Source organism: Misgurnus anguillicaudatus, chromosome 1 (assembly GCF_027580225.2).
Source record: "Misgurnus anguillicaudatus chromosome 1, ASM2758022v2, whole genome shotgun sequence".
Classification (NCBI taxonomy): domain Eukaryota; kingdom Metazoa; phylum Chordata; class Actinopteri; order Cypriniformes; family Cobitidae; genus Misgurnus; species Misgurnus anguillicaudatus.
The window spans coordinates 19631372-19658421 of record NC_073337.2 but is presented as its reverse complement, the minus strand read 5'-3'; the positions used below and the strand labels follow the sequence as shown (position 1 = coordinate 19658421).

Sequence of the window (27050 nt, the reverse complement as noted above, 5' to 3'; positions counted from 1 at the left end):
CTTTGCTATATACTGTAGGGAATAGTGAAGGAATAATCTACTAAGAGTTCTTAAAGATACCAATTGACACTTCACTTGTAGTTACGATCTACTCGATCAACTCAATCTACTGTTTATTTATCTCTTTATGTTGCTTATGGCTGTCAAGCCATCATCGAGAACCCTCTCTTGGTTTAGCTCTGAAACTGTTCCCACCTTCAAGCACATCCAGGTTACGCCGGTTTTAATTATAGCCAGAACGGTTCGGAGCTGCTACATTCCATCATAACAGAACAAAGGAAAATGATCAAGGTAATTGCTGCCTTCATCACTTCAGTATAGTGATTTGCTCTCTGAGCTAATCAAAGCTTGCCAGGCTTTCGTGAGATGTTCAGAAAAGCGTGTGCTGTTATGAAATAATTTAAATGTAAGCTTAAAGATTTTCTTATTAGTAAATGTTTGGTAGTTGTCTTTTGTCAACTTTTGAATTGCAGCAGAGAAAAACTAATGGCAAGCGTAAATCAGAACGAAAGTCGGCAGTCTCACCCTTTGAGCCGTTTGTCTTTTTATGTCTGAGAAACGACTGACAGGAAGTGTTTTTCAACGTTAAACGGTTTGATTCATGCATGGTGTTCAGAAATGACGTTTCCTTTGTGTTGCTAAAAGTCCTTTAGAAGATTTATGACGTTGAAGGAGAAAGCTTAGAGATGATTGAGGGGTCATTCACAGCAGCTATAAAATGTCCAGGTGAAGGGGAAGAGAGTGTGTGTTTGCTTGCGTACATGTTACATCATCAGACATTAATGGTGTTTAAATCGTGCATGTGATGTTCTTGGTCGATTTTAGATGCGATGTGTGTGTGTTTGTATGAAATATTATCTCTATTTAAAAATATTATTAGTTAAATAGAAAAAAATCACATTAATTTTTTCACTGGGAGAATTGGTTTTTAACATATCAGCCTTTAAAGACAGACCTATGAGCTCATTGATTGTTCATCAGTGATGTAACTTATGCAACTGTTGACGCCATTGTTCCCTGTTATTCACCTTAATCGTTTTGGAAATTGCGTTTAAATTATAATCATGACATCAAATCAATTTTTTGTCATTTGCAATACTTTATGGGATTGACGTTTATTCTCTTGTCGTGCCCTTTTGTCTCTTTGTCCCATTACTGGTTGTAAATCATGTTGGAAGTCATTTCTTATCCTGGGTTATCTCTTTGAATGAGGTCGTTGGGAGGTGTCACTAATTCTGGTTTTCCTAGTAACAGTTAAAAGAAGGATGACGTGAACTCCACCGCTGAACTCCCATTGGTAGTAGTTGCCTCCGAAAATCACTCATTATTTGCATAAAGTTTAACTTATCTTAACTTCATTGTGTCACTGAACAAACCCACTTTCTGTCGCGAATGGTCACTGTCGCTCTTGCTCATGAAAGTTACCATGCTTTCATTGAAATTAACAAGTTTATATCGCTCGCTGGCAGTGTACATGCAGCTTTACATCTTTTTATTATCACAATCTGCTCAGTTACTGGGATTTTCATGCAAAACCATTTCTAGGGTTTACAAAGAATGGTGTGAAAAGGAAAAAACATCCAGTATGCGGCCATCCTGTGGCGGTCAGAGAAGAATGGGAAGACTGATTAAAGCTGAAAGAAAAGCAACTTTGACTGAAATAACCACTCATTACAACCGAGGTATGCAGCAAAGCATTTGTGAAGCCACAACACGCACAACCTTGAGGCGGATGGGCTACAACAGCAGAAGACCCCACCGGGTACCACTCATCTCCACTACAAATAGAAAAAAAGGCTACAATTTGCACGAGCTCACCAAAAATGGACAGTTGAAGACTGGAAAAATGTTGCCTGGTCTGATGAGTCTCGATTTCTGTTGAGACATTCAGATGGTAGAGTCAAAATTAGCCGTAAACAGAATGAGAACATGGATCCATCATGCCTTGTTACCACTGTGCAGGCTGGTGGTGGTGGTGGTGGTGGTGTAATGGTATGGGGGATGTCTTAGTGCCAATTGGGCATTGTTTAAATGCCACAGCCTACCTGAGCATTGTTTCTGATGTCCATCCCTTTATGACCACCATGTACCCTGATGGCTACTTCCAGCACAATAATGCACCATTTCACAAAGCTCAAATGATTTCAAATTGGTTTCTTGAACATGACAATGAGTTCACTGTACTAAAATGGCCCCCACAGTCACCAGATCTCAACCCAATAGAGCATCTTTGGGATGTGGTGGAACGGGAGCTTCGTGCCCTGGATGTGCATCCCACAAATCTTTATCAACTGCAAGATGCTATCCTATCAATATGGACCAAGATTTCTAAAGAATGCTTTCAGCACCTTGCTGAATCAATGCCACGTAGAATTAAGGCAGATCTGAAGACGAAAGGGTGTCAAACACAGTTTTAGTATGGTGTTCTTAGTAATCCTTTAGGTGAGTGTACTGTTTATGTGTATTTGTAGAGTTGTAGCAATGGCTTTTCATTGATTGACACATCTGACACTTTCAGTTCAAGCTCTAATATCTGTTATTTGCGAAGTATCGGAGTTACGCCAATGGTGAGCTGATGCAGTGCAGAGCTAGAGGTTTATAAAACATGTTTCTAACATAATCGACAAAGCTTCTCTTTTAGCGCCCATTTGTTTTGTTAAACGGCACTAGTCCAATTGTAGACCATGATAAGGTTTCAGCTTTATTTCATTTCAGAGATGAATAAAGGTGATGTGAGGTGACATATGATTGCAGACTCTCTTCATCCGCCATTTGGAGCTTCAAGAAAATTGCCTGCTATGAGATTTTGGTCATTCATTTTCATGTCTCAAATCTTATAGATCAACTGGTGACTCAATGTTTGCTCTCACGTAATCTCTTTCTTTCTCTTGTCATGTGGCCTTAAAGCGTTCAATACACACTTGTTAGAGAAAAATGCCAATTTAAATCTGCTTTACAGGCACTGTAAGGGAATTCACTGAGAAGGTTAGCGTTTTATATCTATACAAGCACAACTAGTGCTATCTGCACCAGACAAACAGCACATACTTTAAATAATAAAGTGCAATGACCTTGAAGAAGATTGCAGGTGAGAGCAAATAAGGTTTTATGCTTTTGAATTCAGCCCTATGTTTTGCTATGAGCTCTGTGTGATGGAGGTGATGTTATGGCGATAGCTGATGCATTATAAAAGCAAACCGTTATTCCCTCTATACCAATTACAGACGTTTTAACAGCGATGGATCCTACATGGTAAAATATCATTAGGGTTTTGAATAAACTCAACGCTTGAGTGGTCTGCGCACAGCTGCTATGTGCGAGGTCACAGTCGATCAGAAGCGCAGCCCTCGGACTGTCAATTAGGAGAACTCAGATGTAGAAAATGAAAAAAGAATTGATAGGACAAGCACACTTTAAAATGAGATAATTATTTTGATGGCAGGATGAGATTAGATATAATACGGACTGAAATGAGTCTCAGAAACCGCAGAGATGTAGGCAGACTGCAGATCAGCTTATAGTTTCTAATTTGATCGTACGTTGTAAGGAAGTGATGCTATAAAATCTGTTTTCTGTCATAGACGCTTATTGACATTTGATCTTTGTGGGGAAAAGATGACTAGCTGGGTACCAATATGTACCTTTGAGGAACTAATATGCACCCTTAGGTAGGGCTGCACGATTAATCGTTTTTAAACCGAAATCCCGATGTGAATGGATGCGATTTTCGAATCGCAAGAAATGCGATTATTTCGATTCAAAACTATTAAATATAACAATCATCTAGTACGCAGTTTTTGACAGTTTGCTTCATGCGCATTTTACGTTTGATGCAGTTTAGACCAATAGAGTGCATGAACACTGAGGTGCTGACTACACGTCATCACACCATTTGGAAAACATGAGCGCGAGCAGCAGTTCAACTCCTCAACAAAGTGTACGGCCATATGAATTCCGCGATGCGGAAAACACGGACAGAATCGCGAAATGCATACAAATGGAATTAACTGCACAACGCGGAATGTCATGAAGTTGGCAGATTTTGGATTCAGTCATTTTAAAAACGCAATAACTCATTAACCGGCAAATGAAAGGGCAGAAATGCGCGAAAACATTTCCCTTTTGTGTAATGTTGGACTTAAAGAAAGGTGTATATACGTCCGTTTCTCGTCATGCATCGCAAACAATGACAAGCGCCTCATCAGACTATAAGCAGGTTTCATTAAAGCCCGGAACACAGCAGACGAAACAGGTACATTATACTTTCTTGCACAAGCACATCTGCGCCGCTTTGAATATTTACAGGCATGAGGGTTCATGAAGCGCGCACACAGAGAGCAGTCAGCACACGCGTGATCACTAAACTTAAGTTTTCTTTCTTGTCTAAGTGAACATAAACAGCTGGATGTTTATCAGTATATTGAAGCAGAGCAGTTTTAAAGCTGTCTTGTGTCTTAAAGTGACAGTAACCTGGTGCTTTTTGTGTCAGAAATGTTTATTACACACCAAAAATTTAAATCACTCATTACTCTTAACTGAACAAGCTTCTGCAGCTCCACATTTAAAATCCTACAATGAGGACTGTGCAGTCTTTTATTTGTATTTTTTGCTTATGTTAAATCATAGATTCTAATAACTAATATATTTACATTTATTACAGATGCCTGAAAAGTAAAACAAGATGAGTATAGTCTTATGATTAAAAGAGAAACTAAACAATTGTTTGTCAGAAGCATTGTTGTAGTGACAGCCAAAATACATGTATGTTATTTTAAATAAAACTTCCAAAAAAAAAAATTAAATTGTATTTTTTAATGTTCTTAGATTAAAAAAAAAGTTTGTCTGCAGAATAGCAGAAGTCCTGCAGACAACTTGGTACAATGTTTAAGAGGTTTTAAATAAACAGTAGCACAGCATCTTTCTTTGGTGCTATTAAAACCACCACAACAAACCTGGATGTAGTTCTTTTATTATATACTAATGAATCGCACTGTAAATCGCGAATCGCAATTTTGATGAGAAAAATCCCAATTAGATTTTTTCTCCAAATCGTGCAGCCCTACCCTTAGGTCCCAATATGTAACTCTAAGGTACTAATATGAACTTTTTAGGTGCAAATGTGTACTTTTTGAAGGGGTACCTCCACAGTGACATGCAGCTATGGCTGAAAATGGCAAAATTTATTATAACATTTTAAAATTGCCACTTTGTAGGTGTCAACAACGTGCCATTTTTGGGTGTGTCCTTTTAAATGCAAATGAGCTGATCTCTGCACTAAATGGCAGTGCCGTGGTTGGATAGTGTATATTAAGGGGCTGTATTATCCCCTTCTGACATCACAAGGGGAACCAAATTTCAATTACCTATTTTTCACATGCTTGCAGAAAATGGTTTACCAAAACTAAGTTACTGGATTGATCTTTTCCACATTTTCTAGGTTGATAGAAGAACTGGGGACCCAGTGATAGCACTTAAACATGGAAAAAGTCAGATTTTCATGACATGTTCCCTTTAAAGAGACTGTAAAGATATGGTGCACTCAACAAGTTTTACTATTGTTTACTGACAAAATATTAAAGATACATGAAGTCTTTTTAAAAAATGAATTGTTAAAATACATGACGGTGTCATATATCTTTAACAGTTTGGTTTTCAGCCACAGTGAATTAAAAACGTACATCCTGACTAACATCCAGAGATGCTCAATGAGCTGAATGATGTTTTATTTAATCCATCCCAATTCATTCTGACTGTTTCCCCATCTTGACTCTGCTTTTTATTAGCTTTAATCCACGATTGCGGCATCTGTTGTGACCTGGGTACCGTCTGCTTGAATGGCTCTTAAATGAGAAACTTCTGCTCAATCACACTCCAACACACACAGAGATGACTCTTCACCGCGGTAAGATTGCTATCAAGTAGCCCGGCTTCAATGTTTCCAGATTCCAGGTATTTACGTTCCCCGCCGGCTTTGTGCCAGACAGTGCCGAGTGGATTATGAGTACAAGGTATGATTGACCTTTTCCTACTTGATCTCAGCTTCTCAATGGATTTAAGGACCTGGCATTCAACAACATCAGTTGCCCTTTTAACAAGGATTTGGGTTTAGCTCTATTTTAACTTGAGTTAAAGGATAATTCCGGTGTTTGACACTTTGGGTCTCATTTCTGGTTTGTTTTGGATGGACTGCGGTGATGGACACAGAGATTTTGACGGTGGGTCGAGTCTTGACTTTTCGGCTCGTTTGGAGGCGTCTCTTGACTGCTTCGGAGTGGAGGTCAGTGGCCATGCACAAACACGTCATCAAAACAACACCCAACGTTCATTTCCAAAACTGTACCACTCACCGAGTGGTTCGTGGTGTTCGTTGATGGTTAAAAACAAATATATTGGCGCAATGTATGATTTCAATCTGTGTTATTTGCTATAGTGGAACTATTTTTTCAGATACCTCACAACCGCGTATATACTTCCGCTCTATATTTGAGTCTGAAGCATGAATGAACGTAGTCCAACAAACTGTAATAAAACGGTAGCATACTTTCAAAATCAAGTTTATTTAAAACACTTACACCATCCAATATGTTTTTTCATCAGCAAAACAATAAAGAAGATATTTTGCAGAAACCCCAGTGCTCCGTCATGCAAGTCAACAGATCCGCACACTTTAAGAGCTAAAGCATATATATCCAATACAACAGTAATCCCCCATAACTCCGTGTGACATATTGACGTCTTGTGAAGCAAATCAATCAGTTTTTGCAAGAAACTGAACGTTATTTACAACACTATTAGCGTGAATGCCAAAGCAGGAAGCGTGCTTTCCGTTTGAGGTGATCTCTTCCACTAGTGCTGCTGTTGGCTATGGATGTTGGTCTCTCTGCGCCACCTATAGAGCGGGAGCGTGAAGCGCACTTCCTGTCTGGCAAAAGCTCTGCATTAACGCTGTAAAATATTTATATATATTTATATTTGAATCTCAAAACTGAAAATCGAATGTCAACCCACGTAACGAATATTCGAATATTCTGGTCCAGCCCTACAAATATGGGAAAAATTTCTTCTGAGAGAAACCGAGCGAAAAAACTACAACCACATGTAAAAACAAACAGACCCTTTTCTGTTTCCCGGCGGCGGAGTGATATATCAGCGAGCAAACAGTCTTCCAAGATAAGTCAATGGAATTTTACAAAATGCCAAATAAAACACGACAGAAACTGTATTTCGCTACACAACTTGTTTTTAATCATCAACGAACACCACGAACCACTCGGTGAGTAGCACAGTTTTGAAAATGAACGTTAAGTGTTGTTTTAATGACATGTTTGTGCATGGCCATTGACTTCCATTCTAAAGCAGTCAAGAGACGCTTCTAAACGAGTCAAAAACTCAAGACACGACCCATTGTCAAAATTTCTGTGTCCATCAGTGTAGTTCATCCAAAACAAACCAGAAATGAGACTCAAAGTGTTAAATACCGGAATTATCCTTTAAGTTCAAAAGATGCACCCAGATACAACTTGGTATTTACCCATAAACCAACCCAAGTAAAATTATGTAAGCAGGGGTTTTCTAAGTCCAGCGACTCTCAATGGGCTAAAAGGAGGAACGTTTCAAGGAAAAACGGGAAAACAAAAATGACTAAGCCAATAGAATTAAGCAAAGATTTATTATCTAACACAGCATAAATGGGTCTTTATGAAAATGTTTAGCTGACTTCATATTTTATTAAGGGTTCTTTGCATCAAATAGTTACGAAAACATTTTTTTCTTCATTTCTCATAGCGAATATTAGAACGACTGCAAATAATTGACACCTAAATGAAACAACTGTGATCTCAATAAAGTATCCTGAGCTGTGAAATAGCAATGCCTGAGCAAAATATAGGCAAAAGAAATTCAACAATTTTCTAATTCTAGAGAAATCATTGAGATGTGTCTTGTCAATCAGTCATGTACAGGTTATGGTTAGAGATACCGTATATTTCTTTACAGGACCAGCAAAATATGTTGATCCAGGGACATATTCTGCTTGGGATTATCACAGGTTGTGGTTTCTAGTCCTTCATATGACTCAAGTATTTCGCACCAAGAGTCAGGTGTCAGATCTGGTAATGATTTAGTATACATTCTATACTGCACAGAACATGCTGGTGTTGACATTCATCGCCAAGGGCCTGAAATAACATACTGATCTACTTCCTTCATTTCACAAGAGATTCTTCAGGCACGTAATGTCTTTGTGCATGTCACACTGAACAATGGAAGGAGGAGGTTGATATGTGGGTAGGATGGGCAATAAATAAAAAATCCTCCCACTTGCTGTTGCTGTCCACAGTGCCATAGCAACCAACCTGTGGATTTTAGTGCCAGATGGCCATAAGGCGTCTAATCGCCCATGATTCTTACCCATCATGTGAATGGAGCTGTAATTGTTTAGGGTGCTGCCAAACATGAAATATGTACAGTATTAAAAGCGAACAGGCTCCTTAAAGATGGGTCAGTGGGTCACTACATGATCAGGGAGATCGGAAGTGCCTATTTTTAACACTTTTAGACTGTATTCACACTTGGTTTGATTGCTCTGTATATGAACCCAAGTTCGATCCAGACTTCCTCCACATGCCTCAGGTCTCTTTCCATGCACTGTAGCATTTGTGTCAAATCAAAATAAATTTTTATGCTACTTCATTTTAAAAAATTAAGTTAAACAATTTCAATTTTTTTATAAGTTATGTCAATTATTCACAGGTCAAAACTTAAAATAGTAGGTTGAATTGACTTGCAAACCCAAGTTGTTTAACTTTATGCTGCATTTTTAAGCGTTTTAAAAAAAGTTGTCAGCCAGTGCTAGCATTTTTTATGATTTTCATAAAATTCTTCCAGAACAGACTTCCAGAACAGACCTTCTGCTAAAATGTTTTTTATACTTTTTTATTTGTTCTCTTTTATCACCTCTCAAATATGGGTACATTGCGTTTCTTAAAAAATAGAAAATTTTGAGCAAAAAGTTGAGATAATTGCATTTTTGTAAAGGACTTTTGTCAGAGATCAGATTCAGAGCGATGATCAAAACATACACAGAGTTTTTACTGTTTTGGATCAGTGGATGCACCTAGTGGATAGTAGCGGAAATATGGATTGCCGCAAAAACTTGTTGTTGGCAGGGAAGCATTTTCTCTTAACTGAAAGAGTTAAGAAAGGTGATTACCCAACGTTACCTCATGACAATTTGTATGTATTTTACGAGGTGGCTTATTCATATTAATTACTACGACCACATTCACACATTTTGTACGATTTGCCTTGACGGTGTGACTTTGGGGTTAGGGGAGGGGTTTCGTTATTTTTTTATGATCATCGGATGGTTTTGCACAATTACTTCGTACAAATTCTTACGAATTAGCCAACTTCTAAAATAATTATGTACCAAGTTTGGTGAGATCAAGATGGATTACCACAAAAACAAAGATGATTACACACACAAAACAATGCTTCCATTTGTCTGCAGTGCTGTTTTGGCCAACAAAAAAATGCACACAGTAAAAAAATCCTTGTTGTACTTAAATTTAATAAGCTTTAATTTACTATTTAATTAAAGAGTTGCTATTAATGATAAAAATTAAGTTAAATTAGCTTAAGTTATTTCAACTTAACCTTTTTTACAAAACAAATGTATATTTTTTCAACTTAAATTTCTTACCTAAAGTGTTTTTTACTTAAACTACGGAGCCCCTAAGTGGATATGGAGCAAAAATGTAAGTTTAGTTTTGCGTGCGCACGTGAAAGTTTCACATGAGCACATGAAAGTTTCAAGTGACGTGAGCACATGAAACTAAACTTTAGATTTTTTTACTCCAGTGTCACCTTAGGGCCATACATATAAGTTGAAAAAAACTTTTTTAGGTGTTACCAATTTAATCATTGCTTTAAGTTCCAACTTGTACTTGTAAGTTGAAATTTATTGTAAATTTTAAGTTGATTAAATTTTTAAGCTGGTTAACCATGGTTTTTTATATTATTTTGTGGTAACCATGGTTTAACCATAGTAACCAACGTTTTTGGTTTTAACTGTAGTTAAACAATGATTAATTTTTGTAAGGGATTGCACATGAACTTAACCCCAGACCATCTTTTCAAGTGCCCTCAGATGTGGTTCACTGATCCACACCCGAGTTCATAAAACTGTCTGAAACAGACTCATCTGCACTCAAAGCTAAATAAACCTGAGTTTCTTTGAATTGGAGTTTGTGCTCTTTAGAGAGTTATTAATAGACTTAATCACCGTTCTGCAGATGCTAAGCAGAGGCGTGAGATTCGTACAGCTTTATGTGAATTGTGACATTTTGTCAGAGCCTTACTTAGGGAGGTGTTTGTGCATAGTGAGCAACAGGTGCTAAGAAGCCCAGCTGCATTACCGTCACCTGCCAGGTCTCGACAGCATCAGTGTGATTCTGTTGGACCTGCTCCACCAAATGTCCATTAGCAGATGATCCAAACAAACTGAATCAGACCTCTTGAGCAGCTGTGAGCAATAACATTATGGGGGTTGGAGGGGTCACTGGGGCACTCTGTGTACGTGTGTGTCGAAATGTGCGAGTTGTATTAGTTGCTATGGTTTCCAAAACTCATCATTTCAGAACACTGTGTGTACCTTCATAATAGTATTTCATATGTCTAAAGCCCTTTTCAAACACAAATACAGAAAAAGCACAACAAATGTGTCTGCGATATATCTGAAGAGAGTGAATTTGGTTCATTCATACTGCCAATGATTTTCTGGAATCTTTGCATGCGTTAACACACATCCCGTAAAGATAGATGACGTGTAATGGGGTGTACACACCAATTGTGAATTTGCACAGATTACATACCAAGTCAATGTAAAGACGCGAATAGACGTTAACTCACGTGGGGCGATGCAAATAACGCAAATTGGGGGGCGCGATTGCCACGAAAACACACACTATTAACGTTAAACTCGACTTCATGCAAGGTGAATACATTAAACTGAAGCGAAAAATTTGCATGACAAATTATTATTTAAATCCCGCGAAGAATATAGAGCGAGGAATGCGATGCTTTGCAGTTGGTGTGTACGCAGCATAATGTATTTGTAAACGTGCACGTGATGGAATTTTTTCGTAGCATCTTTAAGTTTGCTTATTACGTGCAATTTCTCGCTCAAGAAACCACACGTGCCTTTTTTTATTTGATTATAAATTAAGCTGGCGAACAAAGAGTGATAAGCTCCCATATCTGTTTTTTTTTTCAATTTCAGACATTTTGGTCATGAGCATTGAACTGCATTTAAAACCCGGTGCCCTTTTGTTCACAAAGGACGCATTCTGGAAATGTTACAGCAATGTCCTCATTACGGGAGTGATCACAAAATCAATTCCAGAATGTGTTTGTGTTCACACAGAAGGTACACAGAATTTTCTGGGATCAAAATGCTGTGTGATGGGGGTTTAAATGTGTTCCTATAGCTCAACATGATTGAGCACTGCGTTAGCAACGCAAAGGTCATGGGATCAATCCAAAGGAACACACATACTGTACTGATTAAATGTGTACCTTGAATGCTCTTTAAGTTGATTCGGATAAAAGCATGATACATTAATTAATGGAAAAGTATTGTAAATAATACTGGTTAAGATTTCGAGCACAGGGTCAGCGACCGGGGCAAGGGGTCATTATAAGCCCCTCTTCTATATTTAAATATAGTCAGGTTAAAGGAAAAACATATTTTTTCAATATATTAACTTTTCTTTTATCTCTTCATTAGAGAAAATATCTTATTTAGTTGCTTTAGATTTAATGAAATATTTTATTTGCACATAGTACATTTTTTGTATACTTTTGTGTATGTACAAACTGGTGGGACCAAAGTCGTTAGACCTTTACACATTTTCCTAGTTTAATCAATTCTTGATTTTTTTTACAAATGTAACAAATAATACATATTATAAAACGGGCCGTTCTGGTTCTTCATTCTGTTTGGTTGAAAAGCGTTCTAAGCCGTGATAAAATACCCCGGTAACCCCGCGGTTCAGACCGCATTGCATAAGTATCACTGCGCCACTGTTGCTGCGTACTGATTTATGGAAATAAAAAACACAGTCTTTAATCATATTTTTAATTTTTCTACAATTGCACAATTAATGCCGATATCTAGATAAATGTCAATAAATATTGTTGAGTTATCTCATTGATTAAGAGAAAACGTTCTCTGAGGGGTTTCTAACTCAAATTCATAGGTCCGCTATTATCCACTAGATGCCGATCTTACCCAACTTAAACACTGATGCATTCACTCAGCACTGAAAACACCGTGTAGTACTTACTAGCCGTTTCTCAATGTCGAGGAAGGATTCTCGTAAGCCAGAATTTCGAGGATGCTACGTCATCGATGTCCGTCGAAGGACTGTTCCGATGTCGAGGATCCTCTGAATTTCAGCCAAGGACTGAGTCCATCGTTCGAGAAATATCCCATATACAGGAAAGGAAGCATATGTGTATCCTTCGTGCTCTTCACGCGCTGACATCACCCACAATCCTATGCGCGCAGCACCGAAAGTACACCTTTCATTGACGCAATGACGTGCACTTGCTAGCCTGTTCCATTTAACGTGTTATCCAAATGCTAGAGAGGAGCCTTGCCTAGCCTCTGAAGGAAGTGACCTGTAAGGACTAGTCCTGCCATGGAAGTATCCTTGACATTGAGAAACAGCCACTGTTCATGGCTCTGAATCTGATCTCTTACAAAAGTTCTTCACAAAAATTGAATTATCTCCACTTTTAGCTGAACATTTGAGAGGTGATAAGAGAACTAATGAAGGTAGGATGAAACTTTTTTTTTTAAAGTGGAGCCTCTGTTCTTTCATTTGATATTTTATGTTTATTTAAAGAAGATAATTTTTCTGTAAGGCATTCAACTAAAACTGGGTGGCAACTTAAAAAAACCCGCTGACAGGGAAAGAGTTAAAGTTAAGCATACTTCCACGCATATTTGATTATCACTACAACAGTTGCACGATATAAATGTTAATGTATATTTTAGATGAATGTTGATTTATAAAAATAAACACTACAGTCTTTAATTATATTTTCATTGTGTCTTTGCTGCGTCTGTGTTGGTTGGGAACTGCGCTCTTTTAGTCGCACTTGATTCTGAGGAACTACTTTGTTTGGCGGAAGAGTAATATTTGTACTAATATAATAACAACTTATTTGTGTTTTATTTTATGAAATCCTGCTGACGTTATGCATGTGAAGTAACTGTTTTATAAAAGCAATAAACCCCGCAAAGCAGTGGGTTACCAGTGCATTTTATAACAGCTAAGGGGCGTTGTTAGGCACGACGCGGAAGTGCCTAACAACGCCCCTTAGCTGTTATAAAATGCAGTGGTAACCCACTGCTTCTTGGGGCTTATTGCTTTAGTATAAGATACTGCTTTAAATTATTAACATAAATACCATGTAAGATTGTCAGTTTTGGGAGAAACACTTTTGCTGTAATTACAATAAACACTTAAGCTGGCATGAACTCCACAGGTTGCAAAACCTAATGATGAATGATGTGTGCTTCAATGGAAAAAAAAATGACCTTTTGTACAAAGGTCAGTGTCAGAGATTTGATTAGTGACCTAAAAATAGTGTAGAATATTTAATTTTGATGAAGTACTTCTTTTGTTATTTTTTTATTTAGTATTTCCAAATTAAAAAAAAAAACTAATTTAAATTTCACTTTAATTCCCAGATTCCCACCGTACTGTTTAAAGACACCACAAAAATACTTTTTCTTCAATATTCGAAAGCATGCAGAAGATATCAACTCAACAGAAGATAACAGGGCAAAAGAAGAAGAATACACTGTATTGATACCCCATGAACTGCATCTAATTCTGTGCTAATCCATATTCATGACGTGTTCCTTTCTATTAGCATAATTTGAAAGGCAAATTTAGTTTTGGTTCATCGAAAACAAATAGATGTAAAATCTGATATAAACAGACTATTTAATTTAGTCACATTTACAGTACTTCATTTACTTAAATTCTCAATGTCTTAATGTAGGTATTATATCTTAGCTAACAGCAAGAACATTTGAGTCTAAAGAAATAAAAATAAAAAACAGCAAAAGTGCTAGTAAAAGAGCAAACGTACTTACCTGCACAAATGCAGTGTCTCGAAAAAACATCAGAAATCCATTAAAGGGGTTCGTCCCTCCTAAAAGTGTCAACACAGAGGTCAAAACCATCGGTGTCAGCCTTCAACTCTCAGAGCTTTTACGTTGCTTTCCATAAGAGAAGCATCTCTTCTGCGGTCTTTTAGCCTATCTGTCCCCTAATAACATATTCTGACAGTCTTTCAAGCGTCACAAAGTTTCTTCAGGTGGCAGAAACGTGGTTTTATATCTATAGTCTCTCTCTCTCTCTCTCTCTCTCTCTCTCTCTCTCTCTCTCTCTCTCTCTCTCTCTCTCTCATTAACTGCTGTCTGTGGATTGGATGAGAGAGTGAGAAAGCCTTCCCATTCTCAGCTCATGCATGCTACGTTCTCTCTTTTCTTGCTGTTACTGTCTTTCTCTTCTCACCTCTCTCCTCCCTCCTTGTGACTTCTTTATGTCTATAAATTCACTATTCCCTGCTAACTCACAGCCTCTCTTTACACATGTCTGTCTGCCTGTCTCACGCTTCATTTTTCTTTTCACTTTCCTCTCTCTCTTTCTCTCACTCCCTCTCCCATGTTTAATTGGCTGTGGTACACCTGTGGCAGCTGTGATTGGTTGACAGTGACTAAAGCTCCTTCACTATGATGCGTGTCTCAGAACAGCTGTTGACCAATCACTGACCCAGAGTTGGTTTCTGGCTCTGACACGTAAAGCCGCGGGTCTCGGTTATGTCCTTCGTGTCCCACTGGTTGCTCTCGAAGAGAAATGACAGGGAGTGCTCTTTTGACTCCAGCGTTCAGTTGCATTATTTATCCGAGAAGAACCAATTAAGTTTAGTTTGCTGTGGTCGTGGCGGCCGGCCCTCCGGTGCCCTTTTATGCCTCTTTTATTTATTTCTTCCTTGCTTTGCTTTCAGAACAGTAAATGTTCTTGAATTCCAAGCAGTAATGCAAACAAAATTGGCTTTATTTTCCCTTGAGTGCACTTTTAACGGGATGGATAAATTTGTGCATGCATGCGCATGGCTTATTACGCAAATGTGAATGTGTCTGACTAAGATACTATATGGTTGGGGAAACCAAATGGTTGGTTAGGACCACCCCATACACCCCAGCCAATGTATACAAATATATAAAGGAATGGGACAGTCTACTCATTTATGAATAGGAGAAAATGTAATGCTCAATATGGTGACTGTAATTCTGCCTTGCTTGCTTAGATACAACATGAAAAATAGAAGGAATAACATTTTTCAGGTACGGTCATTGTATTAAATCAACCAATTCACATTGCCACATTGATTTCAATCTTTGACTTTATGTAAAAACCAGTAAATCACAAAAAAAAAATTTTAGCTGGGTTTTTATTGATCACACTTGTGCCTTGCATTACATTTCTATAAAAATACAATTTCTAGTATTTTGTATATTATTTCACACTGGTTAAATCCATGAATATGTGTATGTTTTACATGTTTTCATATATCAGATTTCTGTGTGGGCATGCATACTGTACATATAATAGTATTAATAGAGAATACAAACTATTTATAAAATGGTAAGAAAGAGACCAATGTGAATGTCACTATGGTTACAGGCATTACATAGGAGTTTGAGAAAAAGCTTTGGTTACTTTACTTTACAGACAGAATTTGATGTCAATAATGTTATGATGCAGGTGAGAGGCAGGCAAAGGCAGCAGATCCAAATGCAGCAAATTGAGTTTAATATCAAATCCACAAGGTTACACGGAACAGAAACAGAACGATTTCTGCAATCGAAACAGAAATTGAAGTAACATGATACGTATTCAACAACTGACAAATGTACAAACAACAGGCTGGGTATTTAGAAAGGACAAGAACCAATCACAGAACAGAAATTATCAATCACCAGGGGAAGAGTAGTGGGTGGAGTATGAATTAATTATCATGACAACAATCAATCTGGTCATCCTCAAATCATCTGACCACACAAAAATCATTAGCAGAGAAGGCAGTTTGTGTAATTTGCTTTAAGAAAGCTGTTACGACAGCTTCCAAGTTCACCAAACCCACTGCAACAAGTCACTTCTGTAAACCTTAAAACTTTAATTACCAACTAATTACGATGTTTACATAAATCACTCCTCCTAAAACATGGAAAACAAATGTTTGAGAGAGAAACACTAGCAATAAAAGCGAATGAGATACACAATCCCTCCATGCAGAATCATACTGTGACAGTAGGTACTGAATAAGATGAAAGATACTCATTGACCATTAAAACAGTTCTATAGTAAGAATATGGTAGTATGAATTAATTCATACGTATCAATGCAATCTCATGGCAATTTGTATGTATTTTTTTTACGAGGTGGCTAAAACACATTAATTTGTATGATTATTTTGTACTTTTTGCCTTGACACGTGATGTTAGGGGTGGGGTTTCATTGTTTTTTGATGATAATCGTACGTTTTTGTAAAATTTCATACAAATTAGCCACCTCATAAAATATGTACAAATTCTCGTACGATCAGGCTAGACTTACTACATCCTCCATGTTGATACATCATGTGACATACATCGTCATAACAAGAAGTTAGTCGTTAATTGGAATGGCGTGCTATATCACAAAATTATGTACCTATAGGCACGTATGGACCAACGTGACAATGAGCTTGTTTACATGCACACCAATAATGCGATTATAATGGGATTTTGTCAATACTGCGATTATACTTTACCTCATGTAAACACAATAATTCGACAAAAATAATGCGATTAAGCTCATAATCGCAGTAAGTATAATCGCAGTATGCGTCCATGTAAACGCTTTAATCGCATTTATACCGCACTTATTAAGTGCACGTGTGTTTTAGTCATGCACCTTAAGCACCAGAGGTGGAAAAAGTACTAAAATATTGTACTCAAGTAAAAGTAAAGTTACTTTAATAATATTTTACTTAAGTAAAAGTAAAGTTACTTGTCTAAAAATCTACTCAAGTAAAAGTAAAAAGTAAGTCATTTTAACTTTACTCAGAGTAAAAGTTACTTTTTTTACAGCGGGAAGAGGTGGAGGATTCTAGTATAGTTCAAAACCGACAAGGGAATATACATCTCAAACTAGTTGTTTTTAATTGTAGGAACATCTTTACAATTAAAGTGCAATGACAAAAAGTTAATAAAATAAAAAGCTTTTTTAAAGTAAGAAACATTTATGGAATTGTTTAATGATTTTTATGCACTTTTGAAGGTGGTCAGCAGCTTGTAAATACAATCACTATAGTAAGGTTGTAATTGATGTATTGCTGGTAACATACATTATTTTATTAAACTATATATATAGTTTAAATGAGCATATAATGAGATGAGTGCCATGTCTATATACATTTGACACGTTTATTATCTTCTCACTTCCCTGACCTGGGTACCTGATGACCTTTACTCTCTCTCTCTCTCTCTCTCTCTCTCTCTCTCTCTCGCTCTCTGCAATGTCTAATGACCTGCGCATTCGAGGACGTTTTGAAGTTGTGTTTGACTTGACGCGAAGCTGCTAGACCTCGGAAGATAATGCGCATGGTATTAAAAACGCGTCGTGCAATTTCGTACTTAAGAGCATGAATCCTACCTTTCATAGAAATGAAACACCCGCTTCGCGTCAGTGGAAAGTGGTCGCTTAAATGTGACCAGGGGTTTCTTGCATAAGATTTGAACTGAGGCGGGTCTGCATTCTGTCTCGTCCGTCTCCATGGTTCTTTTTGCGCGTTCCCCGGGCCCCGCCCATTTACATCCGTTGTGCGTCTTTATCGCCTTGCTTTTTAAAATATTTTTTTACTCAGTAACGGATATGATTTAAAATGTAGCGAAGTACAATACTTTAAATAAAACATACTTAAGTAAAAGTAAAAGTACAGATTTTAAAAACTACTCAAAAAAGTAAAAATACACAAAAAAACTACTCAATTACAGTAACGTGAGTAAATGTAATTCGTTACTTTCCACCTCTGTTAAGCACAAATTCGCTTTAAACTTGACAGAAGTTTTACCTGAACTCTGCCAACACGACTCGCTGTCGGCAGTCTGTCTTGATTCAGAAATAGCTCAAATAACACGACATCAGTGCATTAAACCATTAAAGGACATTGTAATAATAATTATAAAGATAAATATATTAGTGACCACATCATAATGATAACTTCATGCTAATTCGCTCAACCAGCACGGCTTTACCTATTGGATATTTCTTGTAATAAAAACTTTTTTGCAATTGTTTACATGTCACTGAATAGAGCTGTTCTTGTTGCATTTACACAGCGGGAAACCAGCAGATGTCCTCAACCAGTGTTGGGTAAGTTACTCAAAAAAAGTAATTAATTACTAGTTACTAATTACATCTTCAATCATGTAATTAGATTACTTTACAAATTACTCTCTCCAAAAAGTATTTAATTACTTATTACTAATTACTTTCTAAATCCTATTTAGTACATGCAAGGATAGGCTAATATATAAAAGTACGTCAATTATTCTGGTCCCACTTTAGGGTCTAATTCTCTCTTTTAACTAACTATTAACTACTTTTGCCTCAATATACTCCAACTACTGCTTATTAATACTAAAGAAGTTGTTAATTTTAAGTATTGGTAGAAATGGGAGGGTTAAGGATGTAGAATAAGGTTTTGCAGAATCAGGCATTAATATGTGCTATTAAGAATTAATAAACAGCCAACATCTCATTAATATTAATGCTAATAATCAACCAGTTAATAGTGAGAATTGTAAACTTAAACCATGTTAAATCCACTATTGTATTATAGTATACATAATTGTTTTAGAGTCCATACACAGTATTTAGTTACATCAGAAGTAACTGTAATTAGATTACAAGGAAAATAAGAGTAATCCCTTACTTTACTTTTTCAAGGGAAAAGTAATTAAATTACAGTAACTAATTACTTAGTAACTAGTTACACTCAACACTGTCCTCAACTCGCTCCGTTTCGCGTAACTGAACAATGAATGTAGTAGTGTGTAATAATATCTTACCTTTTGGCATTGTCAGTGTGGTAGAAACAGAGATGGGCATAAATACATAGAAATGTATTTCAAATACAAATACAAAATACTGTGTCGAAAAATGTATTTAAATACAAATACAAAATACTGTGAGGAAAAATGTATTTAAATACAAATACAGTATTTTGTATTTTGAAAATACACAAAATACATGTGAAATTGGTGATTCAGTGCAAGTATCCCTATTATGCTGAAATCTATCTGGGTCTATTTCTGAATGCCAAAAAGCATTTAGATTTGTGCAACTGCTTAAAAAACTTTCATTTTATTTTACGTACCTCTTGCTTTCCCTCTGCCCTGTAGGAAATAAAAAACAAAAAAAAAACTTGGTAACACTTTACTTGAAGGGGTGTGCATAAGACTGACATGACACCTTCATAATCATGACATGACACGTGTCATGAACATAAAGAAGATTTTATGCACATTTATGACAACTGCCATTAAGTGTCATTTACTCAATTATGTAATTTTTAATGCAAAGATGACATTGTTTGAGATATCTTTGACAACTTGACACATAAACCAATACAACACAACTTGTTCTAAATCATAAACAATAATTATCAAACTTAAGAAACTACCTAGCTTTGTAGGTTAACATTACATTAAACTGTGATTTAAATGTCATTAAGTGTTAATACTATATCAAATATTATTTATACTCGGTCAAATAAACATTATGAACTGAAGAATATTCATGTTCATGATGCTGTTATAAAACTATTTAACAGAGTATTAACACTTGATGACATTTTAATGACAAATTCAATTTGTATCACTTGTAAAAAGTGGTCAGTTATGTTGTCTTGGTTAATGTCAAGTTGTCTTGACAAGTTATAATGTATTTGTTAATGTCAAGTTGTCATTACAAAGGCATTTCAAACAATGTCATATCTGCAACAAAAACCACACAATTGAACAAATGACACTTAATGGCAGTTGTCATAAACGTCCATAAAATCTCCTTCATATTCATGACACGTGTCATGTCATGATTATGAATGTGTCATGTCAGCCTTATGAACACACCTTCAAGTAAAGTGATGTTTTATAAAAACTTCATAAAAACTTTTTCATGTGTCGTCGACCAACAACCTAAACAGTTTATATGTGAAGAAATCCACATATTTACTTCTCACGAGACACACCTCTCTGTTTGACACATTATTCGGCAAACTACTTTCTCTCATCGCTGCTTTTTGATGGTTTTGAGAACAATTACTCACGAGTCGCCCTCTGTCATTTACAGAATTATACAACGGCGAGCATGTCAAGCATAAAAGTCTTGTAGGTTTACTGAGGAGCCTGCAGGTTCACACCGTAGAGTAGAGCCATGCGAATTGCAAAAGTGTAAACAAGGCTTCGACTGCACAAAGCTAAAGAGAAAGCAGCAACTGTGTGCTGATTCCACCACTTGCCGCGTCACGTGTGAAAGGGTCTTTAAAGGAAAACACCACCGTTTTTCAATATTTTACTATGTTCTTACCTCAACTTAGATGAATGAATACATGCCTATCTTTTTTCAATATGTGCACTTCATCTTTGCACAGTGTGTCATGAATGTGTTAGCATTTAGCCTAGCCCAATTAATTCCTTAGGATCTAAACAGGGAAGAATTTAGAAGTCACCAAACACTTCCATGTTTTCCCCATTTAAAGACTTACATGAGTAGTTACACGAGTAAGTGTGGTGGCACAAAATAAAACGTGTAGATTTTTAAGTGGATAAAAATGAAAACTATATTGTATGGCGGCAGAGCACTTAGTTTGCAGCACTTTGACCTCTGGCGCAGTAACATCATTACTCCTGTGAAGATGTTACTGCGCGCTGAGGTCGAAATGCTGCAAACTAAGTGCTCTTCCTCCATGCACTGAAAAAAGATAGTTATGTATTAATTTGTCTAAGTTGAGGTAACATAGTAAAATATTAAAAATTGTAGTTTTCCTTTAAGTCAAAAGTGTAGGCCAATTTGTCAGCGTTCCACACTCTGTCTCAGTCGTGCAACGTGCAAGTGCAACTGCAATGTGCAACTGCCTGCCAACGTGCAAGTGTGAATTTGAATTTCCTTTCGCGACAGTTATAATAACACAAATCACATCACACCCAATAATTCAATCACTCTTGCTTTTTTCCCACTCCAACATTTTAATTATTGCCCACTAAAAGCTGCACAGATATATTTGCTTACCTGAACTCTGGTGTCTGGTCTGAACTAGTTGATGCATGAAAACAGCACCCTGACTGGTTGTACTGGCTCAAAGTATTTTGAGTATTTTAAAAATACAAAAATACTCATCTTAAATGTATTTAAATACAAATTACATTTCATTTTTTTCAAAGGCTTTAAAATACAAAATACAAAATACTATTTTGTATTTGAAATACGTATTTTAAATACATGTATTTAAAATACTGCCCATCCCTGGGTAGAAAAAGCATTAAGTAGTGAATTTCACAGCAACTGCATCAGCACTGTATACCTGAGGTAATTTTGTGTTATAGACCTCAGCAATGAATGAGCTTTACTGCATTTAAGTGCGCGTGCACTTCAAGTTAAAATAGATTTGATTGGCTGTCAATGGTTTATTGTTCATCATGTGCCAAAATCGCTATCGTTATAGTTGTTGTGTGAACTCTGCTATTATCTTTAATATAAAACGATTTTTAAAACTATATTTTTATATCGTTTTAATGTGAACGCCCTTTAAAGGCACTGTCATATTTATATCTTCATCACGGCATCGGATAATGAAATACAGCTATAACAACGTGTTTGTCATTTAACGTAAGTAAAACAGTGGACCATATATGTGAGTTCATCATTTGTGCTCTGCATTGGGTTATGTGTGAATAATCCGAAAATAAAAACTGCATGTAAACTGGAGTGAAGAGCTAGCTCCAGTCATGTAAACATCTTACTGCGATTAAGTCCTTACTCGCATTATTGGAAATAATCGCATTATTGGTGTGCATGTAAACGAGCTGAATGTCACGTTTCGCAGCGTTTGAACGTGAGCATGTCACGCTTTTCTGTTTGTGTCAATGTCACGTATTGGTTACTCAACTTTTTTGTCCTATTTTCAAACCATTGTCGCTTCGGTTTAGGGTTAGAATTTCGCGTAGCTATACATTAAATATGAAAAGTTTGGTTCCAAAATGAGATAACTCCGTTTTTACATTTATCATTTTTCAAATATATCGTTTTTTAACTCTTTCCCTGCCAGCGTTTTTTTTTAAAGTTGCCAGCCAGCGCCAGCATTTTTCGTGATTTTCACAAAAGTTTAATACCTTCCAGAAAATGTTCTTCTTTAAATATATAAACAAACAATATATCAGATGAAAGAACAGACCCTCTGCTTTCAAACAAAAAAAAACAGTTTCATCATTAGTTCTCTTGTAATCACCTCTCAAACATGGGTAGGTTTCTTCAAAAACACTCAATTTTGAGCAAAAAGCTGAGATAATTAAATTTTTGCGAAGGACTTTTTATAGAGATCAGATGCAGAGCGATCTTTTAAACATACACGGAGTTCTTTCCCCTTCACGTGAGGCGCTACTTCCGGGTTGTTTAAGTTGCGGAAATGCACCACTTGGTGGATAATAGCGGTATTGCGGAAAGACGGAAAATCTCGTCATTGGCGGGGAAGCGTTTTCTCTTAATTGACGAGTTAATAGTGCATTCCTATTAAAATACAAAATACATCTTAAATACCTAAAAAATACATCTAAGTAGCACAATAAAACACAATAAAAACATAATAAACATGTTTTGTCAATTTTAAAACATGTTGGTTTTGGAACCAACCTCTTCATATGTTTCATTGACTGCAATTGTGTTACATTACATAGCAGTTTCATATTGAGTACTTGTGGTAAGAAACCTGTTGCATCGTGCCTGGTTTGGACATTGTTAGTCAGAATCTATATGCAATTTTCAAAATACATGCCATTTATGTTATTTTTTGATTTCATCCAGCAGGTGTTTGATGTGCAATGTCTGATAATGTCTGATGTCTTTGCCATAACATGCACAGCTTTTCCTTGCACAGCAAGTTTTTTTATCTGCTTGTTTGTTTTTTAAGATTGTTATGTTTAGATTACTTTCTTTGTTATATGTTTTGTGTTATATCGACCATACTTTTTGTTTGTCTTATTGTCACAGCTCCTCTGAACACCTCTGAATAGCTTCAACAGAGCTGCTTGTATCTAACCTCTCTCAGCTTTTTTCTCTCACTTTTTTCCCTCTCCCCTCTTTTGTGAAAAATTAATTGAGTTCTCTCCCAATACCTCCAGGTTTTGACGTTGTTGCCATTTCGGTATGTGTGAAGAAGAGCGAGTTTAGGTCGTGTTGGAAGCTTTTCGCACCCTAAGCATCTTTTTCTGTTAATTGCACATAAAATCTATAAAAAGTGAGCTGGTGTGTACAATCTACTGAAGTAGAGATATTTTTTTATTTACAGTTCATTTTTTCATTATCTTTGTTGTGTTTTGAGGTGGGTGTAATGTAAGTGTCTGTGTAAACCTCACTCAAAGGATGCATTGGTGCAAATATAAGCAGACAAGCTTTGATTTTTGAAGAGAGCTGGTTTAGTCATATGCTCGAAATATTCAATGTTTTTGCCTTGTTTGTTGAATGTCAGCTCGGCAATCATAAGTATACCGTTGCACTTGTCAAGCTATTTTTAGCACACTGAGAATAAACACATGTTAAAAAACATGCAACAGAACAAGATAGGAAGATATGTTATTTGCATTTTAATTTTGCTCTACATATTTAGTTCATAAAACCACCTTGGTGGTGTGAGAAAGTCACTTGGTAAACAATGCACTGGATGAAGTTATATATTTTAGACATTCCATAAAACCTGACACTATACACATAATAGGAGTCAAAAACTGCATTCATAAGACATGAGGAAGGGATTCTTGAAAATTTCACAAGGGTTTTGAATATTTAAAACATCACAAAGAGAGAGAGAGAAGAGGAAAATAAAGAATCTGAGAGTTAAGACAAAGAGAAATGAGTAGTGACGTGGAAAAATCACAAGAGGAGAGACAAAGTGAGGAGGAAAGAGGAGAGTAATGGGGAGTAAATGAGAGAGGAGAGTAATGGGAAATGAAAGAGAATGGGGATGAGGTGAAGATAAAAGAGAGAAAAGGGGAGTAAACTCTAAAAAATGATGTTTTTATCCATTTTTGTGTTAAAATAAATAAAAGTAACAACACTGGTTGTGTTAAAAGTAACACAAAATGTGTTCCAATAATAACATGGATTGTGTTGTTATTAACACATCTGTTTTTATAGTGTAATATGGTGAGTAAAGCGTGATTCATAGTTCTCGCATAGCTACAGTGTAAGCACACCTCTCCGAAAATGTAACAACATGTCAACTGTACGCAAAGCTCGAGCACTGTTATTGGCTATCCTTGCCTCAGGTCAAAAAAATCTGTCGTAATTTCTCATATGCATTTCGGTAAACACAAAGATGGACCAAGTTCATCCCGAAATTCAAATTTACTTATTATTTACTCACCCCCATGTCATCCAAGATTAGGGTGACTATACATGGCTTTTTTTAGATGTGTCCTGGGCAGGATTTTGGGTGCGTCTTCCAGAAGTTATGTTTGTTGGCCGCATTCATCATCGAGGTTCTCACATTTCAGTTAACTCTTTACCCGCCAGCCAGCATTTAAAAAAGTTGCTAGTCAGCGCCAGAAGTTTTTATAATTTTCACAAAAGTCTAATGCCTTCCAGAAAATGTTCTTCTTTAAATATATGATCAGATAATATATCAAATGAAAAAACACACCCTCTGCTTTAAAAAAAAGTTTCATCATACCTATATTTGTTCTCTTTTTATCACCTCTTAAATATGGGTAGGCTTCTTCGAAAATACAACATTTTGCCGAGATAATTGCATTTTTGTGAAGGACTTTTGATAGAGATCAGATTCAGAGTGATCCTCAAAACATAGACGGACTCTGAACTGTTTGGTCTGAGGGGATGCTTCCAGGTTTTACAAGTTGGGTAAGAGCGCCACCTGGTGGATAATAGCGGAAATATGGATTTCTGGAAAAACTCATCATTGGCAGGGAAGCGTTTTCTCTTAATTGACGAGTTAACTCTTCAATGGCGGGGAAATAGTTAAAAACATATACAATCGTTGTAGTTTCATTCTTACAGTACCTTGAAAAGTAACGCTTGCTTTTCTGAAATAAAACCTGAAATAATAAACCTCAATGACGTATGTGGTCCACAAATACGTCTTCTGGAAGACGCCCCCGAAATCCTGGCAAGGACGCATCCCGGAAAAAATGGCACGTATGGTCACCCGATCCAAGATTTTTGTCTTTCTTTCTTCAACTGAACACAGCTGAAGTCATATTTAACAATAATCATGTCTCTTCCTTGCATTATAGAATATTCCATCAGATGCACGCATGTCGCCATGTTTTTTTTTTGCGTTAATCTCTGGTCTGTGCTTGTTTATCGGTCTGGATAGTCTACTGACCTCTGGATGAGGGGAGACAGTGAGCATGGATCACCGCTGTGTGGATTTGGGAGCCAGGCAAGAATTTAAGGATCTGAAGCTAACATTGTATACATTTTACAGTGTTATTTATTAGCTCAGTGTAGTAGTTGATATGCTTAAGGGAAGATTTAAATAAAAATGTGGAAAAGCTCACAAAAGAAAGCGCCATATGATGTAGCTCTTTCATATAAGCGATAAGAGATCAACCTTCATTTGTCCTTCCTCTGTCCCTTTATCTATCGATCTTTCTTACCTCTCTGTGTGTCTTTTTCTGTCTTTGACCCTTACAGGGACCCAAAAAAGATCAGTTAATTCATTTCTTTCTCACTCTCTCTTACTTTGACACACACTTTCAGCATCTAACTGTGTGACACACACACAGCAGGTCTTAATTGGGTGACTTTGGTGTGCTGAAAAGCCCTGCAGTCCAAGTGCGCTTCTACGGCGAGTGATGGTACATCTTATTCACTTAAATCACTCACAGCTTCATTTATTTGGAGAAACAAAAGCGATCATACGTGTATGTATGTATGCGTATGGTTGTGTGAGAGTCAGCTGGTTCGTTTTTCATTAGATTTGAACACTCAACACAAAGGGGACATTTTCGTCCCAGTGACACCTTTTGCATTACCATGTTACAATGTTTTTCATCATTGTGCATTAACTCACATACAAGCCTGTAATTTCAATGCAAGGTCCCACAAAATTATACTACATTTCATTTAATTTTTTATTTTTGCCCAAAAAAGCATGAATGCACTTAGAGGTTGGATTTCACATTTGTTAAATACCAATGACATTACTAAAGTGACATTTGTGAAAATAAGGAATTGTATACTTTCAACCAAAATTTAGCGCCTGATAAAAAATGTCAGAAACATGTCACAGGGTTTTGCATCTGAACTCTTCAAATATACAAACAATGAATAAATAGAGTTCAGTTCTTCCTGTCTTCAACTCATGCATCAAATCACTAAGACAGCGACTGTCACGCACTTTCAGCCAGACGATGGTTGAGATACAGAGATGAATCTGTATCAGGAGACAGAAAAATAAGAGCTACAGGCACATATCTGCTTAGACTTTTTCTGCCTCGCTGTGTTTATAATCATAGTGTTGAAGTGTTAATAAAAGTGTGGATTACAACACTTTATTATCTAGATGTTGAACAAATTATTTACATGTTTGACCTAACTATTAAACCCTGATTTAACAGTTTATTTAAATATTAAATACAATTTTATTAAAATTAATCGTGACCCTATTTTTGAAATCCAGCCTCA

At 36.5% G+C, this 27050-nt stretch overlaps 1 protein-coding gene across 1 annotated transcript in view; it reads right to left on the bottom strand.

Moving 5' to 3' along the window:
- Positions 1–14668, bottom strand: part of drd4-rs (dopamine receptor D4 related sequence) — a 31226-nt gene extending 16558 nt beyond the window's left edge. Inside the window, exon 1 of the mRNA XM_055189752.2 lies at positions 14174–14668. The gene's annotated coding sequence lies outside the window, so the exon portion shown is untranslated. The remainder of the gene's footprint in view (positions 1–14173) is intronic.
- Positions 14669–27050: the final 12382 nt, after the last annotated feature.